Here is a 22,618-nt window from a genome sequence, read left to right as displayed (position 1 = left end):
TGCTTCCAGTACAAGACCCAGTTCCACTCTCACAGAGATCGCTTCCACAACATCTACAAGCTCTTCAACACTTTCTACAACCTCGAAAGTGACATCAACAGCAACTACTACTAATTCTACTACAAAGCCTATAACCACTGTAACACTGAGCACTTCCACAGCAACAGCTACGACTTCTACAACTTCCACTACGCCAGCGGCCACATCAACACTAATCACTACTGACTTTATAACATCAAGGCCCAGTAGCACTGTCACATTAACAACTAGCAGGTCTGCTATAACTTCCACTACTCCAGTGACTCCATCAACAGCAAGCACTACTGATTCCACTACAAGACCCAGTTCCACTACCACAGAGATCACTTCCACAACATCTACAAGCTCTTCAACACTTTCTACAACCTCGAAAGTGACATCAACAGCAACTACTACTAATTCTACTACAAAGCCTATAACCACTGTAACACTGAGCACTTCCACACCAACAGTTACGACTTCTACAACTTCCACTACGCCAGCGGCCACATCAACACTCACCACTACTGACTTTACAACATCAAGGCCCAGTAGCACTGTCACATTAACAACTAGCAGGTCTGCTATAACTTCCACTACTCCAGTGATTCCATCTACAGCAAGCACTACTGATTCCACTACAAGACCCAGTTCCACTACCACAGAGATCACTTCCACAACATCTACAAGCTCTTCAACACTTCCTACTACCTCGAAAGTGACATCAACAGCAACTACTACTTATTCTACTACAAAACCTATTACCACTGTAATACTGGGTTCTTCCACACCAACAACTAGCAGGTCTGCTACAACTTCTGCTACTCCATCGACTACATCAGTAGCAACAACCACGTACACTCGTCCTGGGATTTGTATTTGTATATGTCCTACAATTGAGAGTACTCCAAAGACCATTCCTGTCACATCAAATACTTCTACCACAACCAGCACTCCTCCTACAACATCTACAACCCAAGAGACGACATCAACACCAAACAATGCTGATTCTACTACAACATCCAGTACGACGGGCACTAATAGCATCCTTACCACACAACAAATAACCACAAGGAGATTCACAACATCAGCAGTCACGACAAAAGCTTCAACTACAGTTTGTGAGTATCACTTTTTCTGATAAATCTTTCTGCTATGCTCACTGCAGTTTACTTTGCAGAAATGAAAACACGCTAAATCTTAACAGTTTAATCTGGATGTAAGGATTTAATTTTAGATTTAGTTTTTAGGAGCCCTGTTATACTGGCCACTGGCTACTGATTCTTAGCTTTGGAGAGGAACACCTGGCTTTATTACAGAGCAGATCTTCTGGTTTTAATATGTCAATACTTATTTAAACTGGAGGTGGTAGTAGTGTGGGGCTACGGAAAGGAGACAGGATCCCTTTAAAGGATTTAGAATGATTTCATTCCATGGACTTTTCCTTACTATTTCCTTTACTCTTGCTGCTTTTGATTTACATGCTTGTGGCCAGTGAGTATGCTTAGAGTTGCCTTCTCTACTGTTCTTCTCTGCATTTATGCCATTCTATGGGATATAATTCTCTCTTCCAGCTTGTTTGAACGGAGGATATCATGACGGGATTAAATGCATTTGCCGTGATAATTTATTCTATGGGCCACAGTGTGAGTTCCCTGTGGAAGATATTCCTTTAGAAGTGGGTAAGTGGAATGGTATAATAGGTCCATTTCTGAATTTTTCAGCCTCCTTTCCTTTGATGAATGTTTTTCTGTTTTCTCCACTTAAGCAACATCAATGCTTGTAGGTTAGTTCATTTTGTCAATTTTGCATTCAGATGTCTGGAGCACCTTGCCTAGGATAAAACTCCTGTTCCTGGTAGTATACTTTTGAGCAGAGCTTTTCAAACAGTGTGACACGGCACATTGATGTGTTTGCTGCAGTGTGTCAATATGTTGTGCAAATATAACAAATCTATGTGAAATAAGCAATGAATCCTATATACAGGCAGTCCTCAATTTACAACATTGGTTCTGTAGGTTTGTTCTTAAGTTGAATTTGTATGTAAGTCGGAACAGTTACATTATTTAAGTTTAACTCCACACACACAGGTTTTTTTTAAGTATCCTAACTTATTTTTGTCGTGTGTGTGTGTGTATAAGAGTTAGAATACTTACCAAAATAAACAAATGGGTTTTTTTATTTTTGCTAATTTTAACTGAAAGAACAATATTTGAAACAAAACATTATTACGAGGGCTGAATGAAAACTAATGCCTCCAGTTTCGTAACTCCTCAACAGATGGCAGTACTGGTATGCGGCAGGTACTGGCTTGTTCAGTAGACTCTCCTCTACAGTTCCATTTTGGCGGGAAGTCGTAGCATTGAATGGTTGTATTGGTAAAATGCAAAGTATAGAACCCTGCGCAGACAGTTGGTCAATGCGACTTAAGCAACATGTAGTAGGCCTGGGCGGTTTCGTTTCGTTAATTCGTAATTCGTTAATAATTCATTAATTTTTCCAATTACAAAACGATAACGAACCATTCTGTAGCAATTATTAAAAAAACCGAATTTTTAAATGCGTTTTGTAAATGCTTCGTATTTCGTTATTGTGTTCATTTCGTTATTGTTTTGAGGTCGTTTCGTTATTATTTCCGCATGTCTGGGCCAGTTTTATGGTTTAATTAGTGAAAAAAAATTATAATATCACACCAACAGTCAACAACAGAGGGAGAGGGAAGCTTCAGAAGTTTTTGGAGGTTTTTAAGCGTATTTCGCGGTCGCGTCCGCCATTAACGAATCGATTCGTTATTGTTTTGGAAATTGATTCGTTAATTTTTTACCATTTACGAAATTTGGTAAATATCGAACTTTTTAAGGGAAAATTTTGTAATTATTTTAAATATCGAAACAAAAAAACCCCCCAAATACAAATCAATTTTAGAAACAAAATTTTCCGTTATTACCCAGGCCTAGTAGACTCTCCTCTACAGTTCCATTTTGGCGGGAAGTCATAGCATTGAATGGTTGTATTGGTAAAATGCAAAGTATAGAACCCTGCGCAGACAGTTGGTCAATGCGACTTAAGCAACATGTAGTCATTAAATTCTTAACAGCAGAAGGTGTCACCCCAAAGGAGATTTTTAAAATTTTTTTTATTGTAATGGTATCCATCTACTCCATCGAAATAAACTTACTTTATATCCATCCATAAACCATTACATTTTTGCCCCTTTTTCCCCTCCCCCCTCCCTGCAACTTTACAACAAAACATTTTTAAGTGTAGCCAGTCCAGGATTTTGTCCATTTTTTCCTTTATCTGATCATTAGCTTTCCCTTCTTCAACCCACTTCACATATCTTAACCAGTTCTCTTTAATTCTTTGTATTTTACAGACCATGGTATATCTTGTTGTATTATTCCCATAATATTCGATTGTACTTGTTCATAAGTGTATTCGTTCCATCTATCCATTGTCCATTTTTTCTTATCCTTCCATCCCAATGCTATTACAGCATGGGCAGCTTTAACCATTGCCATCAAAGTTTGTTGGTCTTCTTTCTTCAGCATTTGTAGGCCCAAAGTTCCAATTTCCAACAGTTCCAGCCCAATATACAAATTTACCTCGAATCGCACATTTATTTGTTCTAATACCCTCTTCCAGAATCTCTGCACTTCCTCACATTCCCACTACATATGTGTAAACCACCCCTTCCTCTTTTTACAATGCCAACAGTTTGAGCTGTACCCTTTTATCATATATGCTAGCTGAGCTGGGGTTCTATACCACTTTAAATAATAGGGCTGGGCGGTTTCGTTCGTTAATTTCGTAATTCGTTATTAATTCGTTATTTTTTTTATAACGATGCGATATTGAACCATTTAGGAGCAACTAAAAATCGAAACGAATTTTTAAAATTTATTTCGTAATTGTTTCGTAATTGTTTCGTTATTATTTCGTTATTATTTCCGTATGTCTGGTGCAAGTTTTATAGTTGTTGTTTGTTTTATCAGTGATAAAAAAATGAATTATCACACCAACAGTCAACAACAGAGGGAGAGGGAAGCTTCAGAAGTTCCCCCTGTCCCATTTGGAGGGTTTTTTAGCGTATTGCGCAATTGCGTCCGCCATTAACCAATCGATTCGTTATTGTTTCGAAATTGTTTCGTAATTTCCGAAATTTCGTAAATATCGAACATTTTTAAAGAAAAATTTCGGAATTCTTTTAAAAAACGAAACGCAAAAACCCCCTAAAAACGAATCGAGTTTAGAAACAAATTTTTCCGTGGTTGCCCAGCGCTATTGAATAAATATTTTTTACTAATTCTTGAAACTTTTCCATTTTAATGGTACTTACCCCCTTCATTATCTTTTCCACTCTTTCCTCTGAAAATATGTTTTCCTTACTCCATTTTTGTATTATCGTTTAAGCATTGTTTCTTTTGCTTCCACTATCATTTTGTATATTACCCCTACTCTCCCCATTTTACCTTATTCCCTTTGTCTGATCAGGGAATCCAACTTATTTTCTTCTCTTTTTACTCCATTCTTAACCATCTCCCATAGTCCTCTCAATTTCAATCAATTTCCTCTTCCACCTTTTCCCACCAACTCCATAAAATCCATTAATTCTCCTCCATTATTATATAAATCCTTCACTCTTACAAACCCTGCTCTATTCAACTTCTTCAGCCAGCACCTCTCTTCATCCTCAAACAAGCTATATAATGGTGACCATTTAGATAATGTGGGGGTACACTGCTTTTGCCATTTTTCCCATATTAAAAAAGCTAATCTTCTAGGACCCTCCGTTCCTTTTATATTCCCTTTTATATTCTTACTAAAAATACCAGCTTTTCCTTTACACCCATTTCTTTCATTTTCTATTCTAATCCATTTCTGATTTCCCTTATCTATTTCTATTAAATACTTCAACTGAAAAGCTTCATAATATGCTTGTAGGTTTGGGACTCCCCAGCCCAACTGATCACTTCTTGCATAGACTATTTTCTGAGCCACTCTTGCTTTCTTTCCTCCAAATACCCATTCTCGTAACTCCTTATCCCACTGAGCTATTTGCCCTGGCCTCAAGGTCACCGGCAAGGTCTGAAACAAATACAACATTTTTGGTATCACACACATTTTTAGCGCTCTGATTTTCCTTGTGACGGATAGGTTTTTTTTTCCTTTCCAGCCTCTTAGTTGTCTTCTAATTCTCCTCCAAATCACATTATAATCATTATCTCATAATTTGTCCTCACTCCTAGCTATCTGAATTCCCAAATAACGAATCTTTCTCTTGGCTATCTTAATTATCCCCTCTTCCTGAATTTCCTTAATTTTTCTCTTATCCATATTCATTGTTAGAATTTCTGATTTTGCTAAATTTATTTTAAGGCCAGATACTTTTTCAAAATCTTTAATACTTTAATTTCTCCCAGGGTTTCTCTTGGGTTTTCCGTTATAATTAATATGTCGTCTGCAAATAAATTAATTCTGGTTTCCTCCTTCCCTGTTCTATATCCTTTAATCCTTCTGTTATTCCTTATTCTATCTGCTAAGGGCTTGATTACTAAAGTAAATATTAAAGGTGATAGAGGGCATCCTTGCCCAACTCCTCTTTGTATTGGTATTCTTTCTGAGAGTTTATTATTTATCCTAATCCTCCTATCAGCCTCTCTATACAGCACCTCTAACATCCTAATAAACTCTCTGTTGAACCCATATTTTTCTAGAACTCTATACAAATACTCATGATTTACCGAGTCAAAGGCTTTATAGACATCAAGTTTTATCATAGCTCATTTCTTCTTTTTCTTAATTTCAATTATATTCACTATGTTTCTTAATGGGTGGCTAATTATTATTATTATTATTATTATTATTATTATTATTATTATTTATTTGCTGCATTTGTTGACCGCCGTTCTCAGCCCTAGGGCGACTCACGGCGGTGTACAACATATAAAAGACAATTTACAAAAAGCAATAACGAAATATCAACATATCAATAATACAACAATAATATAGTTACACTAAATAATCTGCTCCGTCTCGTCGTAGAATCATAACCAATCTCATAATCCTTATTCCGTTCCAGTCGTCTTTACCAAATTATTGTACTAATACTCCTTCCTTTAACAAAACCATATTGGTCCTCCTTAACTAATTTTGAAAGGAGCTTCTCCAACCTCCTCACCAAGACTTTTGTAAAAATTTTATAATCTTGGTTCATCAGACTTATTGGTCTATAGGACGTTACCTCTAATGGGTCCTTCCCCTCTTTTAAAATTGTCAGTATTTCTGCCTGTTTCCAAGAATCAGGTGGTAGGCCCCCTCTCATTATGTGGTTAAACAATATTTGTAATTGTGGTATTAACACTTCCCCCATTTCCTTATAGAATTGACCTGTAAATCCATCAACACCTGGGGCTTTATTACCTTTCAGCTCCCCTATGACTTTTTTTATTTCCTCCTGAGTTATTTCTTCTGTCATTGAATCTGCCTCCCTGGGGTCCTACTTTGTCTTTACCTCTTCTTCCCATCTTTTCAGTGTTTCTTTTTCATATAATTCTTTATAATAACTTACAAAAACCTGTAGTATTTTTCCTGTCCCCATTACTTTTTCTTTTTGCTTATTTCTTATCTGTCCCACTCGTCTCTTCTCCTTTCTTTTTTTAAAGTAATTAGCCAATCTCTTCATAGATTGGATATTATTTCATTGGTAATCATTTTTAAACGTTACAGCAACTTTCCACAACTCCAAAGCATCAATCTCTACCAATTCCCTTTTCAATTGGGCTAATCTAGCTCCCTTCTCCTTATCTTTCTTCTGCTGAACTTCTCTCTGACATAGAGTAATTTCCATCAATTTCTGCTCCCTAACCACCCTCCTATTTCTCTCATAACCTATTTCTTTAGCTATGCATAATCCTCTAAAGACCGCAAGAAGATTTTGGACAAGACACCATTGTTTAACTATAAGGGGTGGAGTACAGTGGTGGAGGCCAGATTTAAAAAGTCTAGAGGAGTTGGGATAATGTTTCATGATAGCCTTAATGTGGAAATAATCCATCAAATAGCGGATGTACAAGGAAGATTTTTATTTGTAAAAATAAAACTAGATGGTAAAATAATGACATTGGTGAATGTATACGCCCCTAATACAGGTCAAGAAAAATGTATACAAAAACTCTTTAAGAAAATTGATAATTATTATGAGGGGGATCTCATAATTATGGGAGACTTTAATTTTGATTTCAGAAAGAAAAGTAATGTGAATTTGAAAAGGTGGAACTTAAAAAATGTTTATGATATGACACAAGATCAACAGCAACCAACCTTCTACTCAAATAGGCATAAGAAATATGCCACAATCGATCACATATTGTTAAAAGAGAACTTAAGTATGGAAATAAGATCTTGTTTTACAGATACAATCTGGCTCTCTGATCACTCCATTGTAATGATCAATTCTGAGATAAGTGGGGATGGAGTGGATAAGACTTGGAAGTATAAAGATATAGTTTGGAAGGATTTGAAAAGTAGAGAATATATGAAAGATCAGATTAAAAATTTCTTCCAAGATAATAATGGTTCAGCCAGCATACAAACTGACTGGGATACCCAAAGGAGATTCATCAGAGAATGCAAGCTGTTTATGGTGATTGTGTTGATGTGAGTACTGTGCATTGTTGAGCAAGTAAGTTTAAAGATATTGATGTGGGAACATCTGACTTGAGTGACAAACGGAGTTGGACGTCCTGTGACGGCAACCTCCGAGTTTCACAAGCAAAGGGTTGACAAATTGATTCAGGACGATTGTCGTATCACTCAGAGAGAAATTTCAAGCATAACTGGCATTTCACAAGAACGTGTGGGTCACATTATTGCTTTTCTTGGCTATCGGAAGATCTGTGCACGATGGGTACCCAGGATGAGAGAACCGTGAGATGCTGGTTGCAGAAACAGAGTCCATGACGGCTTCAGAAAACCTGTTCATTGTTGGCAGAAATGTATCCAATTGTCTGGTGATTATGTGGAAAAGTTTATGTGGTAGTTAAAGAGCACACTCTAAGGACTGTTTCTGCGTTTGATTTATTAAAATATTCCCATCCAAACCCAAGTCACGACGGTGGAGGCATTACTTTTCATTCAACCCTTGTATTTCAGAATTTAAACATTCAAAGACTTTGAAAGGATTTTCTTAAGATTATATGGATATGTTCCTCTCATCTCATTTTTCTTCATGCTTTTGTAAAAAATTACTTGAAAGCACACAACAACAACAACAATCCTATCTCATCAGCCAAAAGCATGCCCATACTTCCCATTGAAATACTAATAAGTTTATATTTGTTAAATTTTCTTCATTTTAATTATTATATTGTTTTAAAGTGTTTTTTGTACTACAAATGAGATGCGTGCAGTGTGCATAGGAATTAATTCATTTTTTTCAGATTATAATCTGGCCCTCCAACAGTTTGGGAGACTGTGATCTGGCCCTCTGTTTAAAAAGTTTGAAGACTCCTGGTCTTAACATTTATTAGAAATACTAGGAGGTCTGTAAGAAAGAATTTTTTAAAATATTCACTTAATTGGTTGACTGAAGCTAGACTTTCAGCATTAATTTAGTCTCAGAAGCAAGTTATTAATCAATAGGGCTGGGCGGTTTCGTTTTGTTAATTCGTAATTCGTTAAAAATTCGTTATTTTTTTTTATAACGAAGCGATAACGAACCATTCTGGAGCAACTTAAAAACGAAACGAATTTTTAAATTCGTTTCGTAAATGCTTCGGATTCGTTATGTATTCGTTTCGTTATCGGTTTGAGGTCGTTTCGTTATTATTTCCGCATGTCTGGGGGCAAGTTTTATAGTTGTTTTTTGTTTAATTAGTGAAAAAAAATTATAATATCACACCAACAGTCAACAACAGAGGGAGAGGGAAGCTTCAGAAGTTCCCCCTGTCCCATTTGGAGGTTTTTTAGCGTATTGCGCGGTCGCATCCGCCATTAACGAATCAATTCGTTATTGTTTCGTATTTATTTCGTTAATGTTTCGTAATTTTTTTAACATTTACGAAATTTCGTAAATATCAAACTTTTTAAAAGAAACATTTCGGAATTCTTTTAAATATCGAAACGCAAAAAACCTCCAAAAACGAATTGATTTTAGAAACAAATTTTTCCGTTGTTACCCAGGCCTATTAATCAACAAAAGGCAAACAAAACATTTTAGTTCCCAATCTAGTTTTTTGTACGCAAAATAATAAAAATTCTGTTTCTAAAGGCATAAATGAAATTCTAGTTACTGCAATTCTAGAATTCTGAGAACCAAATCAAATATTAATGGGGAAGGTAGAGTTATTTCTGGAAGAAAATGACCCCATTCTCCTCCTTGTTGTGGCCCTGTACTCCTATATCCCAAATACCCTAAAATTCTCTCACAGTGAATATGCTCCAACCTCTTGATCCTGTCTTGTTTTAGAAACTGTTCCTGTGACAGTTGAGGCCAATGTAAAGATCACTAACATGGACTTAACTCCTGCCCTCAAAAACAAAAGTTCAGAAGAATACAAGACTTTGGAGAAAGATTTTAAGGACCAGGTAATAACTCACTACCTTCCAGCATCCTCTTGGCCATATACATTTTTCTATTTGCTCCCCTCCCACTGTATGTTTTTTGCTGTTTCATGGACACTGTGTTTTTCTGCAACTTGTAGATGGATCTTTTTTATAAAGATGTTCCTGGATACCAGGGTGTGGAGATTCTCAATTTGACGTGAGTGACTCAACTAGTATAAGATGCTTGAATGAATCCCAATTCCTCGGCAGCTTATTCATATTTCACAGATAAGTAAGAGAGTCCTAGCGCCCAGTTCCTCTAAATTCACCAGAACCCAGTTTTCTCCTAAAGAAAATGCACAAGGCTTATTCTTTGGTTATCCTAGTTCTCAGCTTTTCATGATTCAGTTCCATTCCTGGGCATCACTTCTCTTCCACTGTTTTTGTTCTGGGCCTCTCTATTCTCTGATCACTTTGGTGGGCTGACTAGCCAGACTGAAGCCAAGGATTGTTCTATTACCAAGGAGTTATCCATTTACTGCAAGCCACCTTGAATCCCTTCTTGGGAGATAGGCAAGCTATACATTCATCAATCAAGAAAATCAGTGCTGATATACTCCAGTTCCAATAGCAGTAATAACGTTTCTATAAAGAGAGAAATCATTGTATTGTCGAAGGCTTTCATGGCCGGAATCACTGGGTTGTTGCAGGTTTTTTCAGGCTATATGGCCATGTTCTAGAGGCATTCTCTCCTGACATTTTGCCTGCATCTATGGCAAGCATCCTCAGAGGTAGTGAGGTCTGTTGGAACTAGGAGAAAGGGTTTATATATCTGTGGAATGACCAGGGTGGGACAAAGGACTCCACAGATATATAAACCCTTTTTCCTAGCTTGCCATAGATGCAGGCAAAACGTCAGGAGGGAATGCCTCTAGAACATGGCCATATAGTTAAAAAAAACCCCCCTACAATAACCCAGAGAAATCATTTTGCATTTATCCTCACAATCCAGAAAAGGTACAGCTTGGCCATAGTGACTCACATTTATGTATATTAAAGACAAATATTTCTAAGTTCTCATTAAATATCCTGTCTTTGCAATGTATAAATATGTGAGGAAAAGTCATAGGGAGGAGGGAGCAAGCTTATTTCTGCTGCCCTGGAGACTAGGATGTGGAAAAATGGCTTCAAACTACAGGAAAGGAGATTCCACCTGAACATTAGGAAGAACTTTCTGTCTGTGAGAACTGTTCAGCCGTGGAACTCTCTGTCCTGGAGTATGGTGGAGGCTCCTCCTTTGGAGACTTTTAAACAGAGGCTGGATTGCCATCTGTTGGGGTGCTTTGAATGTGACTTTCCTGCTTCTTGGCAGAGGGGTTGGACTGGATGGCTGCCTCAGGAGGTCTCTTCCAACTCAATGATTCTATGATTCTATGTTCTTTCTTGTAAGAAAATAATGGCTTAACAGCACTTCAAAAATGTGCCCCTTTGTTGTTGTAAAAGGTCTGGTAGTATCATTGTGAACCACAGAATCATCATTGAAGCCATAATCAACAACAATATCAACAATATCGATGACGTTCTTAAGAATGTGACAGAGGCTGTGCGGCAGTCAGTAGTTGCCATCAACTCTACTCAGGAGAACTGTATGAGCGATAGTGCAAGTAAGTTCCAGAAAAGGTAATAAACCTTGTCTCCTATGTGCTATTTCTGCATAATTCACACCTCCCTGAGAGATGTTAGATGAAGAATTGATTCAAGACTTCATCCCACGGTCTTCTGGCTCTGTTTCCATGCTCTTGGGAAATGGAGCCCCATAGGAGCCTCCTGGAGGTCATTAGATGATGTAAGGGTATTTCTGTTGGGATTCCATAGTGCTCCCTTTCCCAAGAGCATGGACATGGAATCCAAAGACCTGTATCAAGAGTTGGGTATCAATCAACTTCTGGTAGAGATAGACAGAGTAAAGTGGGGAGAAGGCACAAAAAGGTGCAGTAAGAACGTGGGGTGGCTGAAGACAGGTAAAGACGTGAGGGAATGAGTTAAGATGATTTCTGAAGACAGGTAAAGACATGAGGGAATGAGTTAAGATGATTCCCTTCACTTTCTCCCGTTTCCCTGTCCCGTCCCCCCCCCCCCCCGGTCCGCCCCGCTACGTCTTCAGTTTTATGGCTGTTTTAACTTGTGTTAACTTTTTCAACTCATGATAGTTATTACTATCATAGGGGATGTTGGGCTCCAGGACAGCCAAAATATAATTAAAAATCAGGTAAAATGACAAAGATGCTAAAGGAGCATTAGAAACCATTACATTTCCCCAGTTTTCCCAATAGTTAGGTCAGTGGTTCTCAAGCTGTGGGTCCCCAGATGTTTTGGCCTTCAACTCCCAGAAATCCTAACAACTGGTAAACTGGCTAGGAATTCTGGGAGTTGTAGGCCAAATCACACGGGGACCTACAGTTTGAGAACCATTGGTTTAGGTAGTTTGCTGATAATACCACACAGTGCTCTTTACCAGAATTAACTCTGGCCCTTTCAGAAGCACTGCACTAATCTGGAAGCACTGCACTAATGTGCGTCCAATCCTAGTTTGACTGTTATCCCAGCCTATTGTTTTAAGATGTTGTTTTGACTGTGTGTATGTTTTTATTTGATTGTTTTTAATGCTGTTTTATCCGTAATGTGGGCTTGTCCCCTTGTAAGCTGCCCCGAGTCCCTTCGGGGAGATGGTGGCAGGGTGTAAGAATAAAGTTATTATTATTGTTGTTATTATTATTAAGGGCTCGCATGGCACACAATTCCTATACATGCTCTAGATTAGTGGACCGCCAGTGGTTCCCAAGAGCTAAAATATGGTCCATAGCATCACTGTTATTGCACCATTGCAATGAGAGTGACTGGTCTTGTGAAACCGTCTTTTATTGCCAAGGCAATGGGGATGTCAGGAGGGGAGAGGCTGACTACTCATGAAAACCTTGACAAGCTTCCTGACTGCTGCTTCTCCTCCTCCCTCCTCCTGAGCAGAGCTGTTCCATGTGGCGTCTGGAAACAGGGGCACTTGGTATCTGTTTTTAGGTCTGTTCCTGGAGTTATTGTCAGAGTTTTATATTGTTTAGGTCATTTCTTAAGTGAAAAATGGGTAAGTGATTGTAAGAATCATGTCCAATCATTGTATGGCCAGCAACGATCAAGCCACCTGTGAAAGCTTAGGTACTACAAATTGGGACTAAGCACATTGTATTACAGAGAGGTTGATGTAGGTTTGACGTTGTGATGTTTGAGGTTGGAGTAGAGGTTGGAGTCTGGAGAGAGTTTGGCTGGAGGCTGGAAAGAGACTGGAAAGAAGCTGGAAAGAGGTTTGGAATTGCTGGAATCAGGCCCGTAGCCAGGATTTCGTTTCGGGGGGGGAGGGGGCTGAATTTTTTTCAAGGGGGTTTTCGGGGGGGCTGAGTTTCAGGGGGAGCTGAGTGTGAATGAAAGAGGGTCTAGCCTAGCAAACCTTTTGTATCATTACCCCAATACCCCCATGCATATGGGATATATTGGGTATGGTGATCAGATCATGATATGAATAAACATAACAGTTTAAATAATGCACCAGTAAGGCCTTTTTGCGAACCACCATGAGAATTTCGGGGGGGCTGAAGCCCCTCAAGCGCCCCCCCCCCCTCCGGCTACATGCCTGGCTGGAGTTGTATTATTGCTGCAACGTCTGAAGAACAAGACTGTGAAGATAAGAACTTTGTTTTTATAAGTTTACATAAATATTTCTTTGCTTAAAGACGGTTTGTTTTCTGTTGGGTTTTTCTCCTTGGGCAACGGGGTGCAACTTCTGCAGAAGGGGTCTGAATGTTTGGAACCAATCCCAGTTTGATAGCAGCGACAGTTATTTGGGGTACTGATTCAGAAAATTGCATTGGATAGACCACATCAGCTCCAGATTATTAAATACGGTTTTCTGTGGGCGAGCAGATGGTGACTACTGGATGGCATATATTCTGTATCAGAAACTAGAGCTGTGTGTATCCAATGCAATTTTCTGAAGCAGAACCCCCAAATAACCCCAGGAACAGGCCTAAAAACAGACACCAAGGTGCCCCCGCTTCCAGGAACTAGAGCTGATGTGGGCTATCCAATGCAATTTTCTGAATCAGCACCCCAAATAACGAAACTGATTCTAAAGTTGACCAAAAATTGATTCGTAATCCTTTTGGTACTAATGTTGGAGAGTGTTCCCTGGTCAAAGTGGTTCCTGGTCAAAAAAAGGATGGGAACCACTGCTCTAGATTATAGTTCAGATTCTTATTAAAATGTATGTGTTATCATATAGATATACATATCAAGCTAGGAATAATTTGTAACAAGTAATCATTAATTTGTTTCCTCCATAATGAAGATACCACTAAGTTGCAACTAACTTTGTAGTTTGATGAGAAAGACCTTAACCACTTAGTCGGGAATGAGGTAACATTTATATTATTTTTATATTTCCAGAGGGTTTTCCTCACAATTATTTGGGGAATAATAATGATAACAACAACATCAACTTTATTTTTGTACCCCTCCTCCATCTCCCTGAAGGGACTTGGGGCAGCTTACATCGGGCCAAGCCCGATCAACACGGTTAAAATATAACACATTAAAATACATAACAACAGTATAAAACATAATAAAACAACATTATAACAATATATAAACCAGACATCAAGACCAACAACCAGTAATAAAATGAGATTTCTTGTCATGGGACTGGTGCAACAATTTAAAGGATAAGGCTAGTGAGTAAAGTGCATACGTCATATGATAGCAATAAGGATAAAAGCAATATAAAATATGTCATTGTAGCTTTGGGTACAGAGCAAAAGAGGATTTTTGTCCTAGCTGGAAAATATTTATTTATTTATTTATTTATTTATTTACAACATATGGTTTTAGTGGTGTCTTCTGTTCTGCTCAGGCTGCTGAGAGAGACAGTGAAATAATGCATTTTATACTACAAATCAGCAGCTGATTAGCACCCTAATTTTAAAAAAATATCAAAAAGCTTGTGTATTTCAACATACTTTTGAATGAAAAGCTAAATTTTAAAAACTGTAATTGTGACAGCATCTTGCTTTAAGTATTTGTAGAACATAAAATTATAACTGTAGCAAGTACATTTAAAAATTCTGATTTCAAAATCAGATAATCTACTTGGGATCGACATAGCCTGATTCACATTGGTATTTTAGCAAAAGAGTGCAGAAGAATCTCTGAAGGTAAAAACAATATATTTTGACAATCTCCTTATTTTTTCAGCATTTTGTTTTTCTGCCAAACCAGAGGATTTTGGCAACGCGGCCACAAACTTTTCAGCAGAAGGTGAGTCCCAGAAGGTCTTTCTTGGTTTCTTTTTTGTTCTCACAACTTATTTATAGAACAATGTTAAAATCCACCCACTTCTGACATGGTGGCCTTCTAAAAATGTCCTATAATGTGACTATTACACAGAAGTGGCATGACATCATTGTCAGTCCACCACATCCTTGCAATTAAGCCAATGGGGTCTATTGATGGGCAAATCAAGTCAATTGTCCCCTTTAACAACATGGTGCAGCGACTTATCTCATGTAATGAGGTTTCTCAATTTCTGTGGCAGTATCTGCTCCTATCTGAAAGCAATTATGAAATGCCTTAAAAAGAAAAGGAAGGAAACAAAACAAAAAAGGTAGCGTAACGGGAGGGCACCCACCTGGAAGTGCAACTTTAGACAAGTGAGGTATTGCAATCATGCAGTGTGATTTTGCGCAATTAAAACTTGTGCACCAGTTGCGCCCGTACCTTGGGAAGTCTGATCTGGCCACAGTGGTCCACGCTCTTGTCACATCCCGAATAGACTACTGCAACGCGCTCTACGTGGGGTTGCCCTTGAAGACGGTTCGGAAACTTCAACTAGTCCAGCGAGCGGCAGCCAGATTGCTCACCGGAGCGACATACAGGGAGCACACCACCCCCCTGTTGTGCCAGCTCCACTGGCTGCCGGTGCAGTTCCGAGCACAATTCAAGGTGCTGGTTTTGACCTACAAAACCCTGTACGGGTCCGGTCCAGTGTATCTGTCCGAACGTATCTCCCTTTTATCTCCCGGAGTTTGAGATCAGCTGGGGAGGCACTGCTCTCGACCCCACCACTGTCACAAGTGAGGCTGGTGGGGACGAGGAGCAGGGCTTTCTCAGTGGTGGCCCCTCACCTGTGGAACTCACTCCCGGGGGAAATCAGGGCATCATCATCCCTCCTCTCCTTCAGGAGGAGGGTGAAGACGTGGCTTTGGGACCAGGCCTTCGGGCAATCTGGCAATTAAATCAGATGAATACGACCAGCAGGATTGAAGAAGTGGAATTGAAAATGAGATCTATGAGTTAGTGAACGCTGACCATGTGGGAGGAGGATTTGGGTTTGTATGGGGCTTTTTATTGATTTTATTGATTTTATTGGTATAATGTATGAATTGTTGTTAACTATGAATTTGTAATAATTTTGTATTGATTGTCTTGTGACGCGGGCATCAAATTGTGCCTTGCTTTTGTAAGCCGCCCTGAGTCCCCCCCGGGGTGAGAAGGGCGGGGTATAAGAACCCGTAATAAATAAATAAATAAATTTAATGCGATGATGTCCTGCTTCTTGGCTGCAGGTATTCAGCTAGGGTTGGTTATTTATTTATTTATCGTGTCAGGAGCGAACCAAAACAGTTGTATTGCATTAAAAAACAAACAAACAAAATACAAAGTTTGCAGACTTGGTATTCTATTAAATGTCCTTTGACCAGTAGCTGGCCACTTGGAGTGCCTCTGGTGTTGCTGCAAGAAGGTCCTCCATTGTGCATGTGGCAGGGCTCAAGTTGCATTGCAGTAGGTGATCTGTGGTTTGCTCTTCTCCACACTCACATATTGTGGATTCCACTTTGTGGCCCCATTTCTTAAGGTTGGCTCTGCATCTCATGGTGTCAGAGCGCAGTCTGTTCTGTGCCTTCCAAATCATCCAGTTTTCTGGATCCAAAATACACTTTATTTATATTCCACTATATTTCCCCGGAGGGACTTAGGGCAGATTACAATACACATATGAGACAAGCATTCAATGCCTTTTACACAGAGACATACAACACAGACAACAGTAAAGGCCTTCCCCTTTTTTCATCTCTGGAGTCTGGAGGTGATGCTCAAATCCAGCCATGGGAAGGTGCTCTTGTTCAATTTTTCTTTTCTTTTTTTAAAAGATTTTTATTGAATTATTATAGGTTACATCGAAAGTGGGGGAATAAATTCAAGAGGATAGAAAAGTAGGAAAATTGAAAAGAAAAAATGCACACACATAGAGAGAAAAATAAAATAAAATAAAATAAAATAGGGCTTTCTTCTGTTTCTGCCCGTATAGTCTCTTTTTGTCTGTACTTTTTATATATTCCAGTTTATGCAATTTATTGTATCTTCAGTATAATTATAAGTCCTGGTACCTATTTTCAATATAGTCCTCAATTGTTGACCAATTTGTTTGTTTAACCGGATTGCCTGTGCTCTTTTTTAATAGAAAAGTTAGCGTGTCCATGTCCTTAATTTCATTCATCTTCTTTATCCAGTGGAATTTATCTGGTACTTCTTTTTGCTTCCAGAGTTTCGCAAAGACGATTCTAGCCGCCGTTGTCAGATATGTGAACAAAATATCCTCATTTGAGTCTAGCTTTATATCTCCGTCTACAATTCCCAATAGATAGTATTCGGCTTTCCTCGGAAAATTTTTATTAAATATTATCTGCATTTCTTCGTGAATGTCCTTCCAATATCTTTGAGATTCCACACAGCTCCACCATAGGTGATAGAAACTCCATAGGTGATAGAAACTCCCTTCATGTTCATTGCATTTCCAGCAGGCTTTTGATACTTCTTTATTCATATAGTTTAGTTTAACTGGAGTCATGTACCACCTATGAAACATTTTCAACCAGTTTTCTTTTAAATCCATTGTGTAGGTGTATTTGAGTTTTTTATTCCACAGTATTTCCCAATCACACATTGCTATCGGTCTTTTAAAATTCTCTGCCCATTTCACCATACAGCTTTTTATTAGTTCGGTCTCCGTTGACCATTCTAGTAATTTATCGTATAATTTTGTTATACATTTTGTTTCAGTTTTCAGAAATTTGTCCCAAAACACTTCCAGTTTTCTGTGTGCCCAGGAGGGAATCTCTCATTTGGTATCACCCATTGATTGAGGTTCTGGGTTTGAGCCTGCCACTTTTGAACTCTCGCTTGCTGAGGTGTTCCAGTGAGTGTCTCTGTAGATCTTAGAAAACTATTTCTTGATTTAAATCGTTGACGTGCTGGCTGATACCAAACAGAGATGTCACTGCCTTGGCCCTTTCACTATTGGCTGCAACTTCCCGGCAGATGTCAGGTGGTGCAATATTGGTGTAAAACAGTGTAATTTATCCAGTGGTGTAGGGCACAGACACCACGTGATAATGAGGCATGTCTCATTAAGAGCCACATCCACTGTTTTAGCATGGTGAGATGTGTTCCACACTGGACATACATACTCAGCAGCAGAGTAGCAAAGCACAAGGGTAGATGTCTTCACTGTGGACTTCACTGTGCATTTTTCATCTAGGTAGCCTTTCAAATCCATGATTGACTTCCAGCCACGAGCATAGTTTCTTGTATAGCATAAGCTGACCACAACAAATTGACTAGATTTTTTTTAAATTTCCCAGAACTTTGCAAAGCAACCATTGATCCTCAATATGGAGCCTACTATTATGCCAACACAACAACAGGCATCTTGCAGTGTATGTCTAAGTGCTCCAAGAACAGCGCATATGCCATCAACTGCTACAATGGAGTTTGTCAAATCTCTAAAAGTGGTCCTCAGTGCAAGTAAGTACAATGGCATAGTAAAATAATATCCCTTATGTAAAACTAGTATATATACCCAGTGTTACCTATTGACGTTGGGACCATTTCTCACCTACTTTCTTCATTTTCCATCTCTGAGAAATCCTACTTCACAATGTCTCAGTGACAACACTTTGGCAACAATTCTCAGGCTCTCTTTGTGACTTTCTTTGTGGCTTTCTTTGATTCCTTCGTTTTCTTCAAACATCTTCCTATTGTAGCAGCAGATAGGAAAGATAATACCAAAAGCGATCCTTTGTTTGGTGGCAAAAAAGTAGGCATATTTTCAGCTGAGACTCCTGTGTGGAATCTCATCCAAAAGTGAACCAGAGTAAGGATAAAGGCATTGACTTCCCCTTTATACATCTTCAAATGCAGGCAAACAAAGAAACATGCTTCTACATATGTTAATATCATCACTACGTCACCTTAAACATCATAGAAATATCAAATTATATCTTCCTACATGCAAGGGGCATGTCTCCGTATTTTTTTTCTAAAGAGCAGCTTACAGCAAGTTAGAGATAACTAGGATTCAGCTTTGATCCATCAAGAGGGCTACTTTTGACCTGTCAGAAGGGGGAGAGATTCCTTACTTTTAGAAGTAAGAAGGTATGGCCTGTGCTTTGTTGTATCAGTCTCTGTATAGATAATATGCCCCCCTTCTTCTCCCCCTTTCAACACAGATCTCCTTCGGCATTCTTTCCGGCCTGTCAGCTTGGTTTCCTAATACAGAGAGAACATGATTTTTTTTCTACATTTCAGTGTTCATAATGTACATGCAATATGTATAAATATTTATATTTCCAATATCTCCCCATCACTATATCCTTCCTTCCTTCCTTCCTTCCTTCCTTCCTTCCTTCCTTCCTTCCTTCCTTCCTTTGCTTTCCCTCATATATTTCCCCCTCTTCTCTTTCCTTTCTCTTACCTTCTTTTTTATCCCTCCCTTCCTCCATCCCTTCTTTCTTCCTTTCTCTTCCTGAAAAAGGTTGTTCATTTAGTTCAAACCCCTCAGTCATTTTAAATTGGATAATGAAGGGTATGTGTGTCAAGTCATGTAGGATCCTTTGTGGTACAAGTGCACAAGCAAACAGACAAAGCAAACCAATTTACATACGTACAGATGCCCTTCATGTTCCTTCCCCCACTGTGTCTGTAGCTAATAATTGTACTAGAGTCCATATGCACACAAAGCATGGATGTTATTAATGTGCCAAGGTTCTTTCTCTTTGCTTCTCTCATCCTCAGGATCATCCTATCTTCCCCTCTCATTTCCTGTCAGGAGTGCTAAGCAACTGGGGAAAAACAGATATATAAGCAAAAGGCACCTGGCATGACTCTTTTCACCACACTAAATTGTACATTAGTTGTACATTGCAAATCAAAGATATCAGTGATTTCCTGCATGATGCATGTCAGGATTCGGAGGATTTGGGAGTCTAATGTACCTTTAACTCTCTCCCAATAGCTGCAATGATCTGGACGCATTTTGGTACACAAGCAATGACTGTCGGACACGAATCGAGAAAAAGGAGTTTGGTTTTGCCTTTGCACTGGCTGCCATTGTGCTGATCAGCACCATCCTGGCCATCTTCCTCTTCAGGTCCAAACGGAGGAAGTCTGCATCTACTAGGTAAGAAGGGTAAGCTGCTCAAGACAGAAGGTAGCCATTGATGGCCTCAGTTCAGGCATGTAGCCGGGGGGGGGGGGGGGGGGGCTCGAGGGGCTTCAGCCCCCCCACCCGAAATTCTCATGGTGGTTCGCGAAAAGGCCTTACTGGTGCATTATTTAAACTGTTATGTTTATTCATATCATGATCTGATCACCATATTCAATACATCCCATATGCATGGGGGTATTGGGGTAATGATACAAAAGGTTTGCTAGGCCAGACCCTCTTTCACACAGACTCAGCCCCCCACCCGAAACTCACCCCCCCCCCAAAAAATGCAGCACCCCCCCCTCCCCGAAATGAAATCCTGGCTACGGGCCTGCCTCAGTTTGATTTTTTTTCCTGAACAAAGGGGTGTGCACTGATCAGAGGTTTCTGAGTGGGATTGTGTGTTTTGGTGTGGAGGAGGGCTGCAGCAGTTCTGAATTTTGTCATAAATTACTAGCAGACAACAGTTATTTCATAATCACACAATAGGTCTTCTGAGGTTTGGCATGAAATCCTCAGGAGAACAGTATCCTCTTCACAGAAAATACTCCTTTCTTTGCCTTTTGGTTCTCATAATGGCATATCCTTTTGTTTTCGCAGTGAGTCTGATGAAGATGCAATCTGGTGCAAAGAGGACGAGGAGGAGACATGGGTCCCCCCTGTAGGTATAAGCATTATAAATGAAGCAGCCTTGGATGGTAAGGAATAGTTATAAATAACATGGCATGAGGAGGGTGTGTTTGTGGTATGACAGAAGGTTTTTACCAACTATAGATCTGGGGTTGTTTTTTGGAGTTTGAGCCTGAAAGTTCTTAGCAGTTCTACTTTGCAGAATTTGGATTTTATTTTAAAGAAATATAGTAAACTCTTAGCTAACCAACCCCCCTGGGAATTGGGCGATACCAGATACATGTAGTTTCTGGTTGCTTGAAAGTTACTGTTAAAAATAGGCCTAACTAATATTATGTCCTACACTGTACCATACACTCTGTATTGACTTGATATTCATATTGAAATACAGTAATTAAACGCAAATAAAGACAATTTCAATTTAAAGTAATACTGTGAAGTCTTGGCACTGCCTTCTCTTCTCCTCTGCTTTAGTTCCCCCTGTTTACAGGCCTTCCCAATAGTGTAGATAACTTTCTTTGTATTAGTTTTTAGAGCTTAAAATTCCCCACAGACCAGTCTTAGTTGGTCTATTCCATTTTCCTGTTTAGAACTTTTGCTGACTCCTCCTTTTTGTACAGTCACTAGAGGCTTGGGGCATTGTCTGGTAACCCTAGGCCAAGCAATCCAAACAGTCATTCTTAGCACCTGCTGCATTCAGCAGTATTTTTATACAAGCAGTCCAAAGGACAACAAGCTTTTGGCCAGCCTAAGTTTCACAAGGAAGATCCTTAAGACAGTTCATAACCATCGCTTAATCTTAACAGAAGATATACAGATAGCCCCCAAGTAAAGCCAGACAATATAGTTTTCCCAAAGGCTCAGGCATGCCATCACATAATACAGTTTTATTCTATTACTAGCCAACCCCTACCATGTGTTGCTGTGTATATGTGTTTTGTGTGTCTATATATTTGTGTATATATATGTGGCTTTGCACATGCATTGTAATGTATTATTTGTTCATTTTTGGGGGGGGTTTTAGTCTCTTCTGCTGTGTTTTTCAGTGTTTTTATGAGTAATGGCCATTTGTTGGCTTGATCGGTGTATTGTGTCCAAATTTGGTGTCAATTTGTCCAGTGGTTTTTGAGTTATGTTAATCCCACAAACAAACATTACATTTTTGTTTATATAGATATCTGACCTACTTGTGAACTGCAATTCCCTTCCTTGGGCACCTGTGCCCCATTCTATAGTGTGCTGGCCAAAGATCATAATAAATCATTGATTGATATATAGATAAAAACAGCTTTATGAATGTAGTATTGTTTCTTAGAATTTTTTTTGCCAAATGCTTGAAAGTTTCAATTGCTTGTGTTCTACTGTAATTTAATCCATATTTGTACCTCACCTAAGAACCATAACCATATTCCCTAGAGCAGGGGTCCCCAAACTACGGCCCACGGGCCATATGCGGCCCGCTGAGGCCATTTCTCCGGCCCGCGGGGCCTGGCCTGGCCACGCCCACCCAGCGCCGCTCCGCCAATGGCGGAAATCCTCTGCTCCGGCCGCTCTGCCTGTGTTGGAGGGGGAAGCCTCCCAGATTGGTGCTGAGCAGAGCGGCCGGAGCAGAGGATTTCCATAATGGGCGGAGCGGCGCTGCGTGGGCATGGCCAGGGAAGCCGACGTTCCCTGGCCTGCCCACCCGGCGCCGCTCCGCCAATGGCGGACAACCTCTGCTTGGGCCGCTCTGCTCAGCACCCATCTGGGAGGCTTCTCCATCCAACACAGGCAGAGCGGCCAGAGCAAAGGATAATAATAATAATAATAATAATAATAATAATAATAGTCTCCTGG

The sequence above is a fragment of the Anolis sagrei genome, chromosome 6 (genome assembly GCF_037176765.1).
Source record: "Anolis sagrei isolate rAnoSag1 chromosome 6, rAnoSag1.mat, whole genome shotgun sequence".
Classification (NCBI taxonomy): Eukaryota; Metazoa; Chordata; class Lepidosauria; order Squamata; family Dactyloidae; genus Anolis; species Anolis sagrei.
Note: the sequence above shows the minus strand (reverse complement) of the source record.